This window comes from Somniosus microcephalus, chromosome 1 (assembly GCF_052327205.1).
Source record: "Somniosus microcephalus isolate GS21.2 chromosome 1, FLI_Smic_1.0, whole genome shotgun sequence".
Taxonomy (NCBI): domain Eukaryota; kingdom Metazoa; phylum Chordata; class Chondrichthyes; order Squaliformes; family Somniosidae; genus Somniosus; species Somniosus microcephalus.
This window is the reverse complement of record NC_140987.1, coordinates 454,173,067-454,193,297: the sequence shown is the minus strand read 5'-3', so window position 1 is coordinate 454,193,297 and position 20,231 is coordinate 454,173,067.

Sequence of the window (20,231 nt, the reverse complement as noted above, 5' to 3'; positions counted from 1 at the left end):
AAGGGATGGGAGGGGCTATGTCACAAAATGAATTGCCTTTAGAGGTGGCAGAAGCATAGATGAGGGTTTCAGCAGCAGAGGGGCCGAGGTAGGGTTGGTCATGGCAATGGATAGATTGTGGAGTAGGAAGCTCAGCTCTTGGTTGCTCAGGATGTTGAGGTTTAACGCAGTCTGGTTGTGGTAAACCACTGTTTGTATTCCACTGTGTACATGCCTGGACATGCCTTGGCTGACTCCTCCCACAAGTCCTAGTATAAAGGTGACTGCTCCCCAGCCCTTTGTATTTCTGGACCGGTCGACCACTCGAGGCAGACCTTCATTCTTTTGTTAATAAAAGCCTTTAGTTACTCTCTTAACTCTCAGTCTTTTATGAGTAATTGATAGCGCATCAATTTTATTAACAAAATTTTTATAATGGAGAAGATCCTCACACCAGCATGCCTGGACTTAGATCATCGGGAGGCGGACTCATCCACCAAGTTTACTCACTGGCTTAAGTGTTTCGAAAAATTCCTGACCGCCTCCGCAGCAATCAAATCGGACAAGGACAAACTGGATGTCCTGACCTCCAAAGTGAACCACCGAGTGTACTCGGTCATCCAAGACGCGACCTCGTACGCGGACGCTATCAAGCTCCTCAAGGACCAGTACACGCGCCCAGTGAACGAAGTGGACGCCAGGCACCTTCTGGGGAGTCGTAAACAACAACCTGGGGAATCGACCGTGGAATACCTTCAGGCAATGTCTGTGCTTGGCCGGGCCTGTGGTTGTAAGGATGTAAAGGCCGCCGTGTACACAGAGGAACTTATCCGGGACGCTTTTGTAGCGGGCCACAGATCCAATTACACCCGACAGCGACTGTTGGAGCAGAGTGACCTCGACCTCAACAAGGCCTCTGAACTCGCACTACCATTGGATGCAGCCTACCGGGGCATGGATGCCTACTCCTCTGCACCATGAACGCCGCGGGAAATGACAGCCTGGGACACGGTAGGACCGCCTCATAGCGCCGTGCCACCCCAGCCACACCCCAGCAACGGCCCAACTACCGCAGCAGTGTCCCAAGGCCAGACAGCAGTGCCCCAAGGCCAGAAATGCTACTTCTGTGGCCAGGCAAAACACCCCAGAGCGCGCTGCCCGGCGAAAAACGCAATCTGCTCGGGCTGCGGGAAGAAGGGACACTACGCTAACGTCTGCAGGGCCAAAGCCACCCCGAACCCCAGCAGCGCCGCGTGTGGGCCATGCGGGCCGCCATCTTGGGCCTCCCCGGCCATGTGCGAACCACCGGTACAGCAGCCATTTTGGACGCCTCCAGCCACATGGGGATCATGGACGCCGCCACCTTGGACGACAGCCGGAACGCAGCAGGCCCCCAACACCGCCTCATCTGATACCCGCAGCAACACACTGACCCCTACGCTGGCATCCGTTACACTGGACCAAGCGAGACCGCACCAGCTGGCCAGTTCCACAATGGACATTAAGGTAAATGGCCACGATACAATCTGCCTTTTTGACTCTGGGAGCACGGAGAGCTTCATCCACCCCGACACGGTGCGGCGTTGCTCTCTCCCAGTCCTGCCTGCGCACCAGCGGATTTCTATGGCCTCCGAGTCCCAGTCGGCGGACATCGGCGGCTACTGCGTAGTGACACTCGTAGTAGATGGGACCGTGTACGATCATTTTAAACTTCTGGTCCTGCCTGACCTCTGCGCTGCCGTCCTGCTGGGGTTAGATTTTCAGTGTCACCTTAAAAGTGTTACGATGGCGTACGGTGGACCCCTACCCCCACTCACAGTCCGCAGCCAGCAGCTCCCAAATTGCCCGCCGCGCACCAGGTGCAACCTCTCCACACTCAGAGTCACCCCCCCCCCACTGTTTGCTAACCTCACCCCCGACTGTAAGCCCATCGCCACAAAGAGCAGGCGATACAGTGCCGGGGACAGGGTTTTCATTAAAACCGAAGTGGAGCGGCTCCTGAAGGAAGGGATTATTGAGGGCAGCACCAGCCCCTGGCGAGCCCAGGTTGTGGTTGTTAAGACCGGCGAGAAGGAGCGCCTGGTCATCGACTACAGCCAGACAATAAATCGCTACACCCTGCTGGATGCCTACCCACTCCCCCGCATAGCTGATATGGTCAACCAGATCGCGCAGTACCGCGTCTTCTCGACCATTGACCTGAAATCAGCGTACCACCAGCTCCCTATCCGCCCTGAGGACCGCCAGTATACTGCCTTTGAGGCAAACGGCCGCCTCTACCACTTCCTTAGGGTTCCCTTTGGCGTCACCAACGGGGTCTCCGTCTTCCAAAGGGAGATGGACCGGATGGTAGATCAAAATGCGTTGCAGGCCACTTTCCCATATCTGGACAATGTGACCATCTGCGGCCGTGACTTGCAGGACCATGACGCAAACCTCGAAAAATTCCTCCGCACCGCCCAACTCCTGAACCTGACATATAACAAGGAGAAGTGCATATTCCGCACAAACCGCCTCGCCATCCTTGGCTGTGTTGTGGAACACGGAGTCATCGGCCCCGACCCCGACCGGATGCGGCCCCTTATGGAACTCCCACTGCCCCACTGCCTCAAGGCCCTGAAGAGGTGCCTAGGGTTTTTCTCCTATTATGCCCAGTGGGTCCCCTACTATGCGGACAAGGCCCATCCGCTGATCAAGTCCACCTCTTTTCCCTTGATGGCAGAGGCCCGCTTAGCCTTCCACCGTATCAAGGAAGACATTGCCAAAGCCACCATGCACGCAGTGGACGAATCCATCCCCTTCCAGGTGGAAAGCGACGCATCAGACTTTGCCCTGGCCGCTGCCCTCAATCAGGCGGGGAGACCCGTGGCCTTCTTTTCACGAACCCTCCAAGGCCCGGAGACCAGACACTCCGCTGTTGAGAAGGAGGCCCAGGCGATTGTGGAGGCTGTGCGTCATTGGAGGCACTACCTGGCCGGAAAACGATTTACCCTGCTCACTGACCAACGTTCAGTTGCTTTCATGTTTAACAACAAGCAGAGGGGCAAAATCAAAAATGACAAGATCTTGAGGTGGAGAATCGAACTTTCCACCTACAATTACGAGATCTTGTACCGGCCCAGGAAGCTCAATGAACCCCCGGATGCGCTATCGCGTGGCACCTGCGCCAGCGCGCAGATCGATAGACTGCGGGCCCTCCACAATGACCTCTGCCACCCGGGGGTCACCAGGTTCTTCCACTTCATCAAGGCCCGCAACCTGCCTTACTCTATTGAGGAGGTCAGGACCATGACCAGGAACTGCCAAGTCTGCGCTGAGTGCAAACCGCACTTTTATAGACCAGACAGGGCCCACCTGATAAAAGCCACTCGCCCCTTCGAGCGCCTGAGCGTTGATTTTAAAGGGCCTCTCCCCTCCTCCGACCGCAATGTGTACTTCCTCAATATTATTGATGAGTACTCCCGTTTCCCGTTCGCCATCCCCTGCCCGGACATGACCAGTGCCACGGTCATTAAATGTCTGAACGACCTCTTCACCCTGTTCGGTTTCCCCAGCTATATCCATAGCGACCGGGGCTCATCGTTTATGAGCGACGAACTACGTCAGTACCTGCTAACTAGGGGTATTGCCACAAGCAGGACCACCAGTTACAACCCCCGGGGGAACGGACAGGTGGAAAGAGAAAATGCGACAGTTTGGAAGGCCACCCTGCTAGCCTTAAAGTCTAGGGGCCTTCCAACCTCCCGCTGGCAGGATGTGCTCCCCGATGCGCTCCACTCTATTCGATCACTGCTCTGCACTGCCACTAACGCCACTCCTCCTGAGAAAATGTTTGTCTTCCCAAGGAAGTCCACATCGGGGACATCGCTACCGCCATGGCTGACGTCCCCAGGGCCGGTCCTACTGAGAAGGCACGTGAGGACCCATAAAATGGACCCCCTGGTCGAGAGGGTCGACCTCCTCCACGCCAACCCCCAGTATGCATACATTGCATACCCAGACGGGCGGGAGGACACAGTCTCCATAAGAGACCTTGCAGCCTCGGGGGCCGCAGTAACCCACTACTCACTACCACCCCCCTCCACGATCCGACATCCAGCCCCAGCAGACGGCAGGCCTGGGCCCCGCGACCCGCTCGACATCTACGAGGACGACACGCCTGTGCCACAGCCTACGCAGGACTCGACACCGGAAGCTCCACTACCCCTGCCGTCGCCACGCCGATCACAGCGGCAGACAAGACCTCCGGAGAGACTCCAATACACTAACTTTTAATACACTTCACCCCGCCGGACTCAATTTTAAACAAGGGGTGAATGTGGTAAACCACTGTTTGTATTCCACTGTGTACATGCCTGGACATGCCTCGGCTGACTCCTCCCACAAGTCCTAATATAAAGGTGACTGCTCCCCTGCCCTTTGTATTTCTGGACCGGTCGACCACTCGAGGCAGACCTTCATTCTTTTGTTAATAAAAGCCTTTAGTTACTCTCTTAACTCTCAGTCTTTTATGAGTAATTGATAGCGCATCACTGGTTCAACATTAGCAAGTGGTCAATGAGAAATGTATGGAGTTTATGGCAGGGATCAAGGGGCTTTGGTCTTCCCTATAAGCAGTTGGAAGAAGCTTAAGAGCAGAGGACATCCTTTGAGAGCGGAGATTATAGTTTAATGGAACAAGCCAGGAGCAGTGAAAGTTAGACTTGCATTTTTATAGCGCCTTACATGGCCACCGGACATCCCAAAGCGCTTCACAGCCAAGGAGACTAATACAAAAGCAAAATACTGCGGATGCTGGAAATCATGAAAGTACTTTTGGAGTGTAGTCACTGTTGTAATGTAGGAAACGCAGCAGCCAATTTGCACACAGCAAGCTCCCAGAAACACCGATGTGATAATGACCAGATAATGTTTTAGATGTTGATTGAGGGATAAGCTTTGGTCAGCACACCAGGGAGAACTCTCCTGTGCTTAAATCTCCTCAAGATTCACTCACACTGAATGTAGAAAAAAAAAATGCTTTTCTATAAACCACAACAACTTGTAGTTATATAACACCTTTGATGCAGTAAAATATCCCAAGGTGCTTATAATGCCCCACAGAAATGTTTCAAAGTGATTGTGCAAACTACTTTTAAAGTTCTGTCATTACATAGGCAAACGCAGCAGTCAATTTGTGCACAGCAAGCTCCCACAAACAGCAATGTAATAATGACCAGATCATCTGTTTTTTAGTTATTGGTTGAGGGATAAATATAGTCCAGGACAGCAGGAAAAACTCCCCTGCTTTTCTTCAAATAGTGGCTGTGGGATCTTTTACACCCACCTGAGAGAGCAGACGGGGCCTCGGTTTAACACCTCATCCAAAAGACGGCACCGTCGACAGTGCGGAGCTCCTTCAGTACTGCCCCTCTGACAGCGCAGCACTCCCTCAGTACTGCCCCTCCAACAGTGCAGTGCTCCCTCAGTACTGCCCCTCCGACAGTGCAACGCTCCCTCAGTACTGCCCCTCCGACAGTGCGGCGCTCCCTCAGTACTGCCCCTCCAACAGTGCAGCACTCCCTCAGTACTGCCCCTCCAACAGTGCAGCACTCCCTCAGTACTGCCCCTCCAACAGTGCAGTGCTCCCTCAGTACTGCCCCTCCGACAGTGCAACACTCCCGCAGTACTGCCCCTCCGACAGTGCGGCGCTCCCTCAGTACTGCCCCTGCGACAGTGCAGCACTCCCTCAGTACTGCCCCTCCGACAGTGCAGCGCTCCCTGCAATACTGCTCCCCGACAGTGCAGCACTCCCTCAGTACTGCCCCTCCAACAGTGCGGCGCTCCCTCAGTACTGCCCCTCCAACAGTGCGGCGCTCCCTCAGTACTGCCCCTCCGACAGTGCAACGCTCCCTCAGTACTGCCCCTCCGACAGTGCAGCGCTCCCTCAGTACTGCCCCTCCGACAGTGCAGCGCTCCCTCAGTACTGCCCCTGCGACAGTGCAGCGCTCCCTCAGTACTGCCCCTCCGACAGTGCAGCGCTCCCTCAGTACTGCCCCTCCGACAGTGCAGCGCTCCCTCAGTACTGCCCCTCCGACAGTGCAATGCTCCCTCAGTACTGCCCCTCCGACAGTGCAGCGCTCCCTCAGTACTGCCCCTGCGACAGTGCAGCGCTCCCTCAGTACTGCCCCTCCGACAGTGCAGCGCTCCCTCAGTACTGCCCCTCCGACAGTGCAGCACTCCCTCAGTGCTGCACTGGAGTGTCAGCCTGGATTGTGTGTGCAAGTCTCTGGAGTGGGACTTGAACCCACGACCTCTGACTCAGAGCGGGGAGTGCTGCCCACTGAGCCACAGCTGACACTACAGTGGGATTTGAACTAACATTCTCTGGATTATTAGTCCAGGCCTCTTGATTACTGGTGCAGAAACATACACTACCGTACCCTTGCCTCGTGTAGGGCTCAAACACATGGTGTACATATCGCAGGTGAATCCTCAGTCAGCAACAAACTGCTTTGGTGCGAGAAATGACTGGTCCTTGAGTGAAAACCTGACAGTTAAGATGTAGCAGAACGCTTCCAATCTGGCGGAGAAGCTAAAGGGAGCCCCACCATCAGGACATGGGAGAAACCAGAGTGCTCAAAACGAGGAGAGAAAATGACTTCTCAGGAATGGCTGACAGGCGGGCCATTTATATGGTGACATGCCCACTCTGCCAGCGTTCAAATGATTACACACTTTTTTTAGAAGTCAGTTATGTCTGAAATGTTCCCCGTTCTTTATGTGCTGATACAGTGCTCGGACTCTTTTATTATTCGTTGCTGTCCTCCTTTCGTTTCCTTGAAGCGAATCATTGGACTGTGATAATAGGAACAAGTGAAACTGCGAGTACTCCCAACCCCACAATACACCCTGTGCGTCCTATCTTCTATCTGGCGTTATTATTCACGCTGTAAATTATATAATAATCAGTAGATCGCATCTGTCAGCCTCGTTTAACCTTCCCTGATCCCCCATGATTCTTTGCTGTCAGGTCTGAATGCCCAGTTTCTGCTAACCAGCTGATAACCAAGTGACTGATTACTCACCCCATTAACCAGACAATGGTCTGGAGAACACTCTGGCTCAGGCTGAATATTAATGAGAAGCTGTGAAAGCTCAGATAAGGCTACATAACGAGGTAATAGAGAGGTAAGGGAGAGAAATGTAAAGGGAAAGGGTGAAGGAAGAGTGGGGGGGGCGGTGAGTGTGGGGGTGAGGGGTAGACTAGGAAGGTAGAAGGTGCCAGCTGAATGCTTAAGATGGGGGCAAGTAAATGAGTGACAGTCAGTGTGATAGTGTGTTCCTACAATTCTCCAGACTCGTCAACCAGCTGACAGTGATGTAGATAAAGGCGATCTGATTGGAAGCAACTGTTTACTAACATATCTAAGCTACATGTCTGTTAACAGTGTTCTTGAACTCGAATGTCCTGACTCACGTGTCTCCACTCCCCAGTAAATTTGAGCCACTTTAAAATATCGCGCTTGGCCAAGTTAATTATCTTGTCCTTCCCCCCCCAATGCAAACTTTCTCCTGAAGCATCAAAGGTGCAGGATGGATAAGGTTTAAAAACTTATCTGTGTAGGGGACGGTGGTAAGTTAAGTGTAGCCTCGCTCCTGCGGGACCACCGAGCAATACTAACACATGGCCGAGAGCTCCCTGCCAATACAGCCTCATTTCACCCCCTGAAATTATAGCTTCATACCTGGGGACCCCCTGTGATTATAACCTCACTCCTGGGGACCCCCTGTGATTATAACCTCACTCCTGGGGACCCCCTGTGATTATAACCTCACTCCTGGAGACCCCCTGTGATTATAACCTCACTCCTGGGGACCCCCTGTGAGTATAGCCTCACTCCCGGTGACCCTCTCTAATTATAACCTCACTCCTGTGGAGCTACTCTGATTATAACATCACTCCTGGGGACCCCCTGTGATTATAACCTCAGTCCTGGGGACCCCCTGTGGTTATAACCTCACTCCTGGAGACCCCCTGTGATTATAACTTCACTCCTGGGGACCCCCTGTGGTTATAACCTCACTCCTGGAGACCCCCTGTGGTTATAACCTCACTCCTGGGGACCCCCTGTGATTATAACCTCACTCCTGGAGACCCCCTGTGATTATAACCTCACTCCTGGGGACCCCCTGTGATTATAACCTCACTCCTGGAGACCCCCTGTGATTATAACCTCACTCCTGGAGAGCCTGTGATTATAACCTCACTCCTGGGGACCCCTGTGATTATAACCTCACTCCTGGAGACCCCCTGTGATTATAACCTCACTCCTGGGGACCCTCTGTGATTATAACCTCACTCCTGGAGACCCCCTGTGATTATAACCTCACTCCTGGAGACCCCCTGTGATTATAACCTCACTCCTTGGGGACCCCCTGTGATTATAACCTCACTCCTGGGGACCCTGTGATTATAACCTCACTCCTTGGGACCCCCTGTGATTATAACCTCACTCCTGGGGATCCCCTGTGATTATAACCTCACTCCTTGGGACCCCCTGTGATTATAACCTCACTCCTGGAGACCCCCTGTGATTATAACCTCACTCTTGGGGAGACCCTGTGATTATAACCTCACTCCTGGGGACCCCCTGTGATTATAACCTCACTCCTGGGGAGACCCTGTGATTATAACCTCACTCCTGGGGACCCCCTGTGATTATAACCTCACTCCTGGGGACCCCCTGTGATTATAACCTCACTCCTGGGGACCCCCTGTGATTATAACCTCACTCCCTGGGACCCCCTTTGATTATAACCTCACTCCTTGGGACCCCCTGTGATTATAACCTCACTCCTTGGGACCTCCTGTGATTATAACCTCACTCCTGGGGATCCCCTGTGATTATAACCTCACTCCTTGGGACCCCCCGTGATTATAACCTCACTCCTGGAGACCCCCTGTGATTATAGGCTCAATCCTAGGGAACCTCTACAAATATTGACACACTCCTGGGTATCGCCCTGGTAATACTGACACATGCGCGTGTACCCCTCGTCATACCTTGGAAGGACGGCGCCCAAAGTAAAACAGTGCTATTCTGCAGGCAATCGATTTTATTATTGGACAGCAACAGACATAAATCGGCCGGTGTTTTCCAATCGCACTGCGATCTGGAAAAATCTGCGCCCTTACCTGAGGGCTCCCGGGACGCACATGCTTCCACTCCTGGGCCTCTCCAAACTTGAAGTGCGCAGGGCCTACGTATCCCAGAGGTGCAGGCGGTTCGCAGTGTCCCTGGGATCATGTGGGCCATGGGGAGCCAATCACGGAAGGGAATCTCCCTTCATACACTTGACAGATAGACCTGTCAAATATATGAATGGAGATCAATGAAAAAACATAGTAAAGCTTTAAATATTTTTTTAATCACATTTTTAAAATGACTTGAAATTACAATAAATTAAGTATTTTAAATAAAAATTAAATTTTTTGAAAAAATAATTATAGTTTTTTACAGGGCTAAAATAAACTTACCATTTTTAAAAGTATTTTTAAATGATAAATCAGTGGAAAAAAAATTTTTTACTTTTTTTTCCAACTCTTATCCTGGTAAAAGCAGGCCCTACGACTGCTTTTACCAGGCGTAAGAATTGTAAGTGTTTTCTGCGGGCGGAGAGTCTCCAAAAAGCGGAACTCTCCCCCCGCAGAGGCCCTTCTCCAGCGCAGCCAGAGGATCTGTCAAGAGCTTTCTTGACAGATCGGAAATGCCGGTTTCCGGCGCATGCGCAGTGCATGCCTGAAACCGACATTTCCGATGTCCCTACGGGTGAGTACACAGCCCGTACCCACCCATAGGGATCGGAATTTCTGGGCCAATATGCTGGGAAGTCAAGAAATTCAGACCTCACAGACCCCCAGGACTGGATTTTGCCAATGGGGAGCTTTTGGAGGCGGGACTCCCACTTGTCGGGTTTCAGTCCCGCCTCCATCAACTTCTAGCCAACCCACGCCATTTTCCCTTGATTGACCTTACCCAGCGGACATAGCAGGCCAATTAAGGGAAAGCTGAATACAGAGAACGTCAATGTATGACGTTTCATCTGTCAAACATTTTTGAGTGATGAATTGTCATCGTTTGACAGCTCTGTGAAGCTGTCAAACACTGACATTCTCTGTAGTTCGATGAGTCCTTGAATTCAAGACCTCATCAAACCTCTTTCTTTAGCAGAAATGAGATGGTTGTTGCATTGGAGAATGCAACGGCCATCTGTCATCTCTACCGCGGAGGTGTGAGACTCTCCGCATACCCACCGATTGAAGCCTGCAGGAAGAAACAAAGGTAAGTACACTTTCTCCAGCACTTTGCACTTACCTCAGATACTCACCCCTCCACTCTTGCACCTATCACTTACCTTCACAGCGCACCTTTGGACCCCTCCGACCCCTGCAGACCCACTACTCGCCTCGGTGACCCTGGTGGGTTTTGGAGCCTTCGGGAAGCCCACACTTGTGTGGGCAAAATGGGGATAATCCTATTTTCTGCCTGTTAACTACCTGTTAACAGACAGTTAAGTGGCTGTAATCCCTTCCCGCCTCCAAGGAGACGGGATCCGCCCCCAAATTCTGCCATTTTCCCGGCAGTCCCGTCTCCAAACCCACCTCCCCAGTGCTGGCAAAATCCCGCCCCCAGTGTATGAGGACCCCACTTGGAAAACCCTGAGGTAGAAAGTGGTCTTTGTTCTGCCTGGATTACAGGTGGGGGGTAAAGCACCAATTTTGCAGTTCTATGGCCCGTGCCCTATGGACACCTGAAATACGGTCGATCCCATATTGTGTTGGGCGATTCTTTTTCAGGCATCAATGGCGGCTGCCTAAAACAGGCATTCGGACCCTTGCATATGTTAATGAGGGGCCTAATGGTATCTTGGTCTTTATTACAAGAGGATTTGAGTATCAGAGTAAAGCTGTCTTACTGCAATTATATAGGGCCCTGGTGAGACCACACCTGGAGTATTGTGTACAGTTTTGGTCTCCTTACCTAAGGAAGGATATACTTGCCATAGAGGGTGTAGTGTCCGTGTGTAGATAAAGACACTGAAGACAGGAGTTGGTTCATAGGTATTTACTAAGCAACTCTGGGGGGGGGTTTCTAAAGGATATACACAATACACAGGCTTATATAGCCCAAGTGGCAATTACCGGCATTACGCACACCTGGGGCTCTTAAAGGCACATACACCATAATTGCTCTTAAAGGCACATACACCACAATTCCTCCCCTTCTAGCTAACTAGTACATCATATTTTAAGTAATTATTAATTACATGTTATATGCAAAATAATATACATTGCTGTATTAATTAATTATAAGTTAGTCTCTCAGGAGGCTTCCTGACCCGGTCCGGATAACGCCTCGGGGGTGTAGTAGTTTCTGGTGGTGTAGTAGGTTCTTCTGGCAAGGCTGATTCGGCTTGAAGGCCAGTGTCGGGTTCATCGGGCTCCAGTATCACCGGATCGGAGGTAGATATGGGTATCTCTACTTCATCGTTAGATGTATAGAGTGGTGGTGTAGGTTGTCCCTTTTTGGATGACTTGATGATTTGGTCAGCATGGCGCCTTATTATGCTGTCTCCGATGTCCACGGTATACATCAGTGGTCCTAATCGTGTGCAGATAGTTCCAGGCTGCCATTTCTCGGTACGGTAGTCCCGGGCCAAAACCGGTTGGCCTATCTGGAAGGCCCTAGTTGGCCTTTCATTCATGCCCTGAAACTGCCGGTTCTCCACGTCCCTTCGGATGTTGGGCTTGACCAAATCCAGCCGGCATCTTAGGTTTCTATTGTAGAACATCATGGCGGGAGTTTGGTTAGTAACCATATGCGTTGCATTCCTATATGCAAATAAGAAGTTATCCACCTTGTGCTGAAGTTTTATGTCTTCATTACCCATGGCCTTGATGGCCTTCTTGAAGGTCTGGACAAACCTTTCAGCCAATCCATTGGTGGCGGGATGGTATGGGGCGGACGTGTAGTGCTTTACCCCATTGTTCTTTAAGAACTTTCTGAATTCTTCGGACACAAATTGCGGTCCATTATCAGAACATATCTGCTCCGGCAGCCCATTCCTGGCAAATATGGTCCTTAATACTGTGATGGTTTTTTCCGTGGTGGTGGAGGACATCTTTATTACCTCCGGCCACTTGGAGTGTGCATCAACTGCGATTAAGAACATTGAGTCCATAAATGGACCAGCAAAGTCGATGTGCACCCTTTGCCAGGGAGCTGAGGGCCACTCCCATGGATGTAGAGGGGCCTGTGGCAGAGCATTTTGGACCTTCTGGCATCCTAGGCAGCTCTTGGTCATGTCTTCGATGTCTCCATCGATACCTGGCCACCATACAAACGCCCTAGCTAGGTTCTTCATTTTCACTCCACCCAGATGCCCCTCGTGAAGCTCCTTTAGCACTTTATCCTGGAGTTTGGGTGGAATCACCACTCTGGATCCACACATCAAGGTTCCTCGGCACACTGACAGCTGTTCTCTTCTTTGCGAGAATGCTGGCAACAGTGGTTCGCCATGTGCTGGCCATCCCTTCACTGTTAAATCGTAGACCCGTGAGAGAGTAGGGTCATTTCTTGTCTCCCTTTCAATGGCAGAATTTGTCACCGGTAGACATTCCACTATGGTAGAGTGGAATATCTCTACTGGGTCTACTGTAGGTGCCTCTTCTATCATTGGCAACGGTAGGCGTGATAAACCGTCAGCATTCCCATGCTGTTTTAACCCTTTGTATTCAATGTTGTATTGGTGTGCCCCTAGAAAAAGGGACCACCTCTGTAGTCTTTGTGCCGTCATAATGGGGACACCTTTTTTAGGGTTGAATATGGAGATGAGGGGTTGATGGTCAGTCAGCAAGGTAAATTTTTGTCCGTGTAGGTAATGGTTGAATTTCTTCACTCCCCATACCAGGCTGAGTGCTTCCCTGTCTATCTGGGCATAGTTACGCTCAGCTGAGTTCAATGAGCGTGACGCAAAAGCTATCGGCCGTTCCGAGCCATCAGGGAATCTATGGGACAATACCGCTCCTATGCCGTAAGGGGATGCATCGCACGCCAGTCTGATTGGTAGTGATGGGTTGTAATGAGCCAAAATTTTCTCGGATGTGATTAAGTCTTTACATTTATGGAAGGCACGTTTACAGTCTTCGTTCCATTTCCAAATCACTCCTGTCTGTAGAAGATCATTAAGAGGGTGTAGAATAGTTGATAAGTTCGGTAAAAATTTATGATAGTAATTTATTAATCCCAGGAATGACCTTAATTGTGAAACATTTTCAGGTGCTGGGGCTTTTATAACTGCTTCAATTTCTTCAGGTGACTTATGCAACCCTTCCTTATTAATTATGTGGCCACAATATGATATCTGATTTTGGAAAAATTCGCACTTGGGGCGATTTGCTCGTAGGCCCCGTTCTTTCAGCCTAGTGAGCACCTGCTCCAAATTGGCAAGGTGCTCGTTGTCGTTTTCTCCTGTTATAAGGATGTCGTCTAGGTAGCATTGAGTCCCCGGAATCCCTTGCAGGACTTGCTCCATAGCCCTTTGCCAGATAGCTGGAGCTGATGCTATTCCAAAAACCAGTCGATTGTACTGGTACAGGCCTTTGTGTGTGTTTATTGTGAGATACTTTTTAGAGGTCTCCTCAACCTCCATCTGTAGATGTGCCTGTGCCAAGTCAATTTTTGTGAAACGTTTCCCTCCGGATAGTGAGGCGAAAATATCTTCTATCCTCGGAAGAGGATACTGTACCATGTGAAGGACTGGGTTTACAGTCACCTTAAAGTCCCCACAGATGCGAATTTTTTTCTGTTCCTCAGAGTTATTTTTCAATGTTTTTTTCATGACTGGAACGATGGGTGTTGCCCATTCGCTCCAATCTATTTTGGATAATACGCCTGCCTTTTCCAAATTCTTCAGCTCTGCCTCGACTGCCGGACGTATTGCGTATGGCACCGGTCTTGCCTTAAAAAATTTTGGAATTGCTGTATCTTCCACTTTTATTGAGGCGGTGATGCCTTTCAAGGTTCCTAGTTTCTCTTGAAACACTTCTTTGGCGTTGGCCAAGATGTCTTTTAATCGTTCAGGTATGATGTCGTCATTGTTTTTTTCCTTACTGGTCACCGTCAGTGCCTGAATGGAGTGCCAGTCTAAACGTATCTTCCTTATCCATTCACGTCCCAACAACGGTGGACCACCATCTTGTAGAATGTATAAATACAACTTTTGTATTTCTTTGCCGTTGTATACCACAGGCACCCTTATTTTTCCTTTGGGGTAGACTTTCTGCCCCGTATATGTTTTTAAGATAATGGATGTGTCTTTTAGAGGTATATGCGAAAATAGCCTCTTGTAATCTCGTCGATTTATTACGGTTAGAGCTGATCCTGTATCTAGCTCCATTTTAACTGGGGACCCTGCTATTGTGAGGGTAACCCAAATGGTTTGGTAATCCTCTTTGGCAAGTACATTATGTAATTTGAGACAGCTTAGTCTCTTGTTTCCGGAGTCGCTATCGCTATTCTGGTCTTCGGAGCTATTGTCCGTCATCATTTGTACCTTCCTGTACTTTTCTTTATTGATTTTTTGTTTTCTGTCAATGGATTTATTTTGTCCAGATTGGCATACCCGTGCAATGTGTCCAATCTTACCACATTGCCTGCATGCTTTGCCCTTGAACCAGCAGACCCTCTGGTTATGGGTGGATCTGCTTCAGCGATAACATCTTCCGAACTCCTGTGTCATTTTATGGGTGCCGAAGTCCTGTGTCTCTTGTTGTATCTCTGCAGCTCCTTTTGCTGCTGCTTCGTATGATACAGCCATACTGAAAGCTTTGTCCAATGTTAAATCTTTTTCAGAAAGCAGTCTTTTTTGTGTTCCTTCACTTAAGAGACCGCAAACAAATTTGTCTCGAAGATAATCCGATAGTCCTGCTCCGAATTGGCAGTACTTTGATAGCTTTCTTAATTCGGTTAGGTAATCAGCGTTACTTTCATTCTTGTGTTGATTTCTCTTGAAGAACTTGAATCGTTCCACTATCAGCAGCGGTGTTGGGTTTAAATGCTCCTGCAGGGTATCAACAATTTCTTTAAAAGTCTTGTCCTTTGGTTTGGCTGGAGTGATTAAATTTAGTAACAGCCCGTATGTCTTCGCGCCCATTAAGTTCAGAAGTACTGAAGCTTTTTTTTCATCTGTTATTCCATTTGCAGTGCAATAAACCTCTACTCTTTCCACGTATGTGGTCCAATCTTCTATTTCCCATCAAAAGCCTCAATATTACCAGATTTAGGCATTTCAGAAAAGATATGGCGCTTCCCGCTTTTTTTTTTCTCTCTGTAGCAACGATATGGCGCTTCCCGCGCTTTCCCGCCGCTGCTACCGATAACAACGCTGTGGTTTCCGTTTATTCACTGTTGGAGACTCGTTCCCGACGGAGGTCTCAACGCTGACCTGCTTGCTGCGCCGGCTGTCTCTCGAGTGCACCCTCCCAGTCCGTTATTGCTTGCCTCCGATTTCGCTGCCTGTCTCAGCTGTAGAGCCCGCCGCTGGAGCTCCAGCCTGACGCCCAGGAAGGATTAGCGCAGTACCTGTCACCAGCTTGGCCAGCTGGTGAAACCACAGTTTCTCTTACTTCCTTGAGTCTTCTGGACGCTGGAGGAATCGATGTCCTTGAGGTGCTGCTGAATTGCAGGTAAGTCCGTTTCCACTTCGTCGCCACTGTAGTGTCCGTGTGTAGATAAAGACACTGAAGACAGGAGTTGGTTCATAGGTATTTACTAAGCAAGTCTGGGGGGGGGTTTCTAAAGGATATACACAATACACAGGCTTATATAGCCCAAGTGGCAATTACCGGCATTACGCACACCTGGGGCTCTTAAAGGCACATGCACCATAATTGCTCTTAAAGGCACATACACCACAGAGGGAGTGCAGCAAAAGTTCACCAGACTGGCTCCTGGGATGGGGGATTGTCCTATGAGGAGAGATTGAGTAGACTAGGCCTATATTCTCTAGAGTTTAGAAGAATGAGGGGTGATCTCATTGAAACATACAAAATTCTTACAGGGCTTGACAGGGTAGATGCAGGGAGGATGTTTCCCCTGGCTGGGGAGTCTAGAACCAGGGGTCACAGTCTCAGAATAAGGGGTCGGCCATTTAGGACTGAGATGAGGAGGAATTTCTTCACTCAGAGGGTGGTGAATCTTTGGAATTCTCTACCCCAGAGGGCTGTGGAGACTCAGTCGTTGAGTATATTCAAGACAGAGATCGATAGATTTTTGAATATTAAGGGAACAAGGGACATGTGGACAGTACAGGAAAGTGGAGATGAGGTCGAAGATCAGCCATGATCTTATTGAATGGCAGAGCAGGCTCGAGGGGCCGAATGGCCGACTCCTGCTCCTATTTCTTATGTTCTTATGTTCTTATTATAATTTATTTCTAGTGGTGAGGAGAATGCCCTGTTCCTTTTTTTTGCATAGTGCCACAGGATTTCTTTTTGCGTCTGTCTGAACAGGCAAACGATGTCTCGGTTTAATGCCTCCTCTGAAAGACGACACCTCCGACAGTGCAGCACTCCCTCAGTACTGCCCCTCCGACAGTGCAGTGCTCCCTCAGTACTGCCCCTCCGACAGTGCAGTGCTCCCTCAGTACTGCCCCTCCGACAGTGCAGCGCTCCCTCAGTACTGCCCCTCCGACAGTGCAGCGCTCCCTCAGTACTGCCCCTCCGACAGTGCAGCGCTCCCTCAGTACTGCCCCTCCGACAGTGCAGCGCTCCCTCAGTACTGCCCCTCCGACAGTGCAGCGCTCCCTCAGTACTGCCCCTCCGACAGTGCAGCACTCCCTCAGTACTGCCCCTCCAACAGTGCAGTGCTCCCTCAGTACTGCCCCTCCGACAGTGCAGCGCTCCCTCAGTACTGCCCCTCCGACAGTGCAGCGCTCCCTCAGTACTGCCCCTCCGACAGTGCAGCGCTCCCTCAGTACTGCCCCTCCGACAGTGCAGCGCTCCCTCAGTACTGCCCCTCCGACAGTGCAGCACTCTCTCAGTACTGCCCCTCCGACAGTGCAGCACTCCCTCAGCACTGCCCCTCCGACAGTGCAGCGCTCCCTCAGTACTGCACTGGACCGTCAGCCTGGTGCTCAAGTCCCTGGAGCGAGGGTGGCGAGTGGTGGGGGGTGGGCGGTGAGTGATGGGGTCGTTGGCATGGGTGGTTGGAGATTCCTAATCCTGATGCTCCGGCCATCATTAGTGCGAGGCAGACTTGATGGACCAGCTGGTCTTTTCCTGCCCACCATTTTCACCTGTTCATATGTTCCATGAGCTTGCGCTTCCCTAACTCCCCAACCTTCTTATGTCCAGCCTTATATCCTTGGTCTCTGGCCTCCTGTGCATTCACCCGTTGCCTCTGATTCACTGTCGGTGTCAGCTCATCAGACATCTCGCCCCTACTCTCCGACCAGTCCTTCCTAAAAAATACGCTACCACCCTCCCCAACCTTCGAAACCTCTTCAAAATCCCTCTCTCCGACTTTCTTCCAGCCATTCTCTTTTCATTCTCCCACTAATCCTTGGTTTCTAGTCCTTTACAGTCTCTGTGAAGCTCACTTGGGACATTGCTCCATGTTAAAGGTGCTATATAAATGTTGTTCAGTTAAAGACAGAAAGACTTGCATTTATACAGCGCTTTTCACAACCTCAGGTGGTCCCAAAGCGCTTTACAGCCGATACTCTTGGAGCGTAGTCACTGTTGTAATGTGGGAAACGCGGCAGCCAATTTGCGCACAGCAAGCTCCCACAAACAGCAATGAGATAATTGACCAGATCATCTGTTTCTTTAAAGTGATGTTGGTTGAGGGATAAATATTGGCCCCAGGACACCGGGGAGAACTCCCCCCCCCTTCTTTGAAATAATGTCATGGGATCTTTACATGCCTGAGAGAGCAGAAGGGGGCCTCGGTTTGACGCCTCATCTGAAAGTAAAGATGGGGAGAAAATTGATGGGGAAAGGGAGGAAATTCCTTGTAAAATTGAAACATTATTCACACTCTCCTCAATTTAAAAGAAAATTAGAAGGGTACCGCGGATACCAAACTGGCCTTCAGGTAAAAATAATAGTTAAACTGCAGCAAAAAGCCTCGACTGACGATGTATAAGTCATTTTCTTATCATACAAATAAATCCTTTATTGCAAATGGTCCTTCTGTAAAAACCAATCAATACCTATATCGTACTCCATTACTACAGGTGCATTTTTAAAAGTATTTTCTCCTGATAATTGGCTCTGGCTCAATAGTAGAACTCAGCAGAAGGCTGATGAGAGAGAGAGAGAAAAATACAGGTAGTTTCCATGGTTACCCTGAAAGCAGGCAGCTTTCTTTTCAGTAAAATAAAGGACTTGTCACTGTGTTATTTCAGGGCTTCTTATACACTCAAAGAGTCACAGCTGTAATTTCAAATTATAGTCTTTATAAATGTGTGCGCCACAATTATTTTTAAAGACAAACACTGAAAATCCTTCAAACCAGCACTTCATAAGGTATTATTAACGCCACTCAATCCTACATATCATCCGAGATTATCGCGGCCCTGAAGCGTCTATTCGGGGTGAGGGGCGACTGGGTGTCCACCTTCGTCTCTCTCCCCTCGCCTCCCTTGCAGCAATCCATTTGCTCAAACCCCCCGAGCCTGCACTCCAGCGAGGGCGAAGGCTCAGCTACTTCAGCGCTGCAGCGATTTGTGTTTTTTACCCAGCACTGGAGCCCCCCAACCCCCCCAATACTTCACAGAAATCACAGAAATCACAGAAACCCCACAGTGCAGATAGAGGCCATTTCGGCCCATCGAGCCTGCACCGACACATGTCCCACCCGGTCCCCGTAACCCCTACACCAACACATATCCCACCCTATCCCCGTAACCCCACGTATTTAATCCCCCTAACACTAAGGGTCAATTTATCATAGCCAATCAACCTAACCCGCACATCTTTGGATTGTGGGAGGAAACCGGAGCACCCGGAGAAAACCTACGCAAACACGGGGAGAATGTGCAAACTCCACACAGACAGTCACCCGAGGCCGGATTCGAACCCGGGTCCTTGGTGCTGTGAGGCAACAGTGCTAACCACTATGCCACCGTGCTGCCCTCTTGAAACATTTTATTTGAGATTTATAGCACCCCTTTTAGGGGCTCGGGTGACTTTGGTCCACCCGCACACTGGGGCAGATCTGGACTCTGCGCGATAGTGTAAAACTGGTGATGGGGTATATCAGCAGCCTGCTTCACCTCTTTCCCAATTTTAACTTCCACTGACTCCAATCGAGAGCGATGTATAACGGGCGACTGCTTTGATAGTGCCTGTTTTACACTATCGCACAAAGTAAAAATGACCCTGTCTCTCTCTTTCATACTCTTTCTCTCTCCGTCTTTCTCTCTTTCTTTCTGTCTCATGCTTATTCTCTGTCTTTCACTCACATTCTTTTTCTCTCCGTCTTTCTCTCTCTCTCACACTCTCTTTTTTCTCACTCTCCCTCCACCCTTGTCCCAGAGTGAATCTTCTTGGAGCTGACTCTCACAGTCAAGTTCAGACAAAGCTTCACAATCTGGACATCTTTGAATGATGAAAATGACAGATAATTTATAACACGGGAACATTTTCACTGTTCAAGGACGTCTTTAATGCTTACCAGTTAACAATTTGAGGCATTCACAATCTTAAAAAAAAATGTATTATTTAAATTAAACGCTGCTTTACCACATTCACCATTGAACATAAGAACATAAGAAGTAGGAGCAGGAGTAGGCCATACGGCCCCTCGGGCCTGCTCCGCCATTCAATAGGATCATGGCTGATCCGAACCTAGACTCACGTCCACTTCCCTGCCCGCTCCCCGTAACCCCTAATTTCCTTATCAGCTAGGATAATATTATCAAACCTCCCCTGGCATTGTGCATCAGCTCAGTGCTGCACTGAAGTGTCAGTTGAGATTTTTGTGCTAAAATCCCTGGCATGGGGCTCGAACCCACAAACTTTTTACTTTCATTCACGGGATGTGGGCGTCGTTGACTTGCTCTTGTAGCCACAGTATTTGTGTGACTGGTCCAATTAAGTTTCTGGTCAAAGGTGACCCCCAGGTTGTTAATGATGGGGATTCGGCGATGGTAATGCCGTTGAATGTCAAGGGGAGGTGGTTAGACACTCTCTTGTTGGAGCT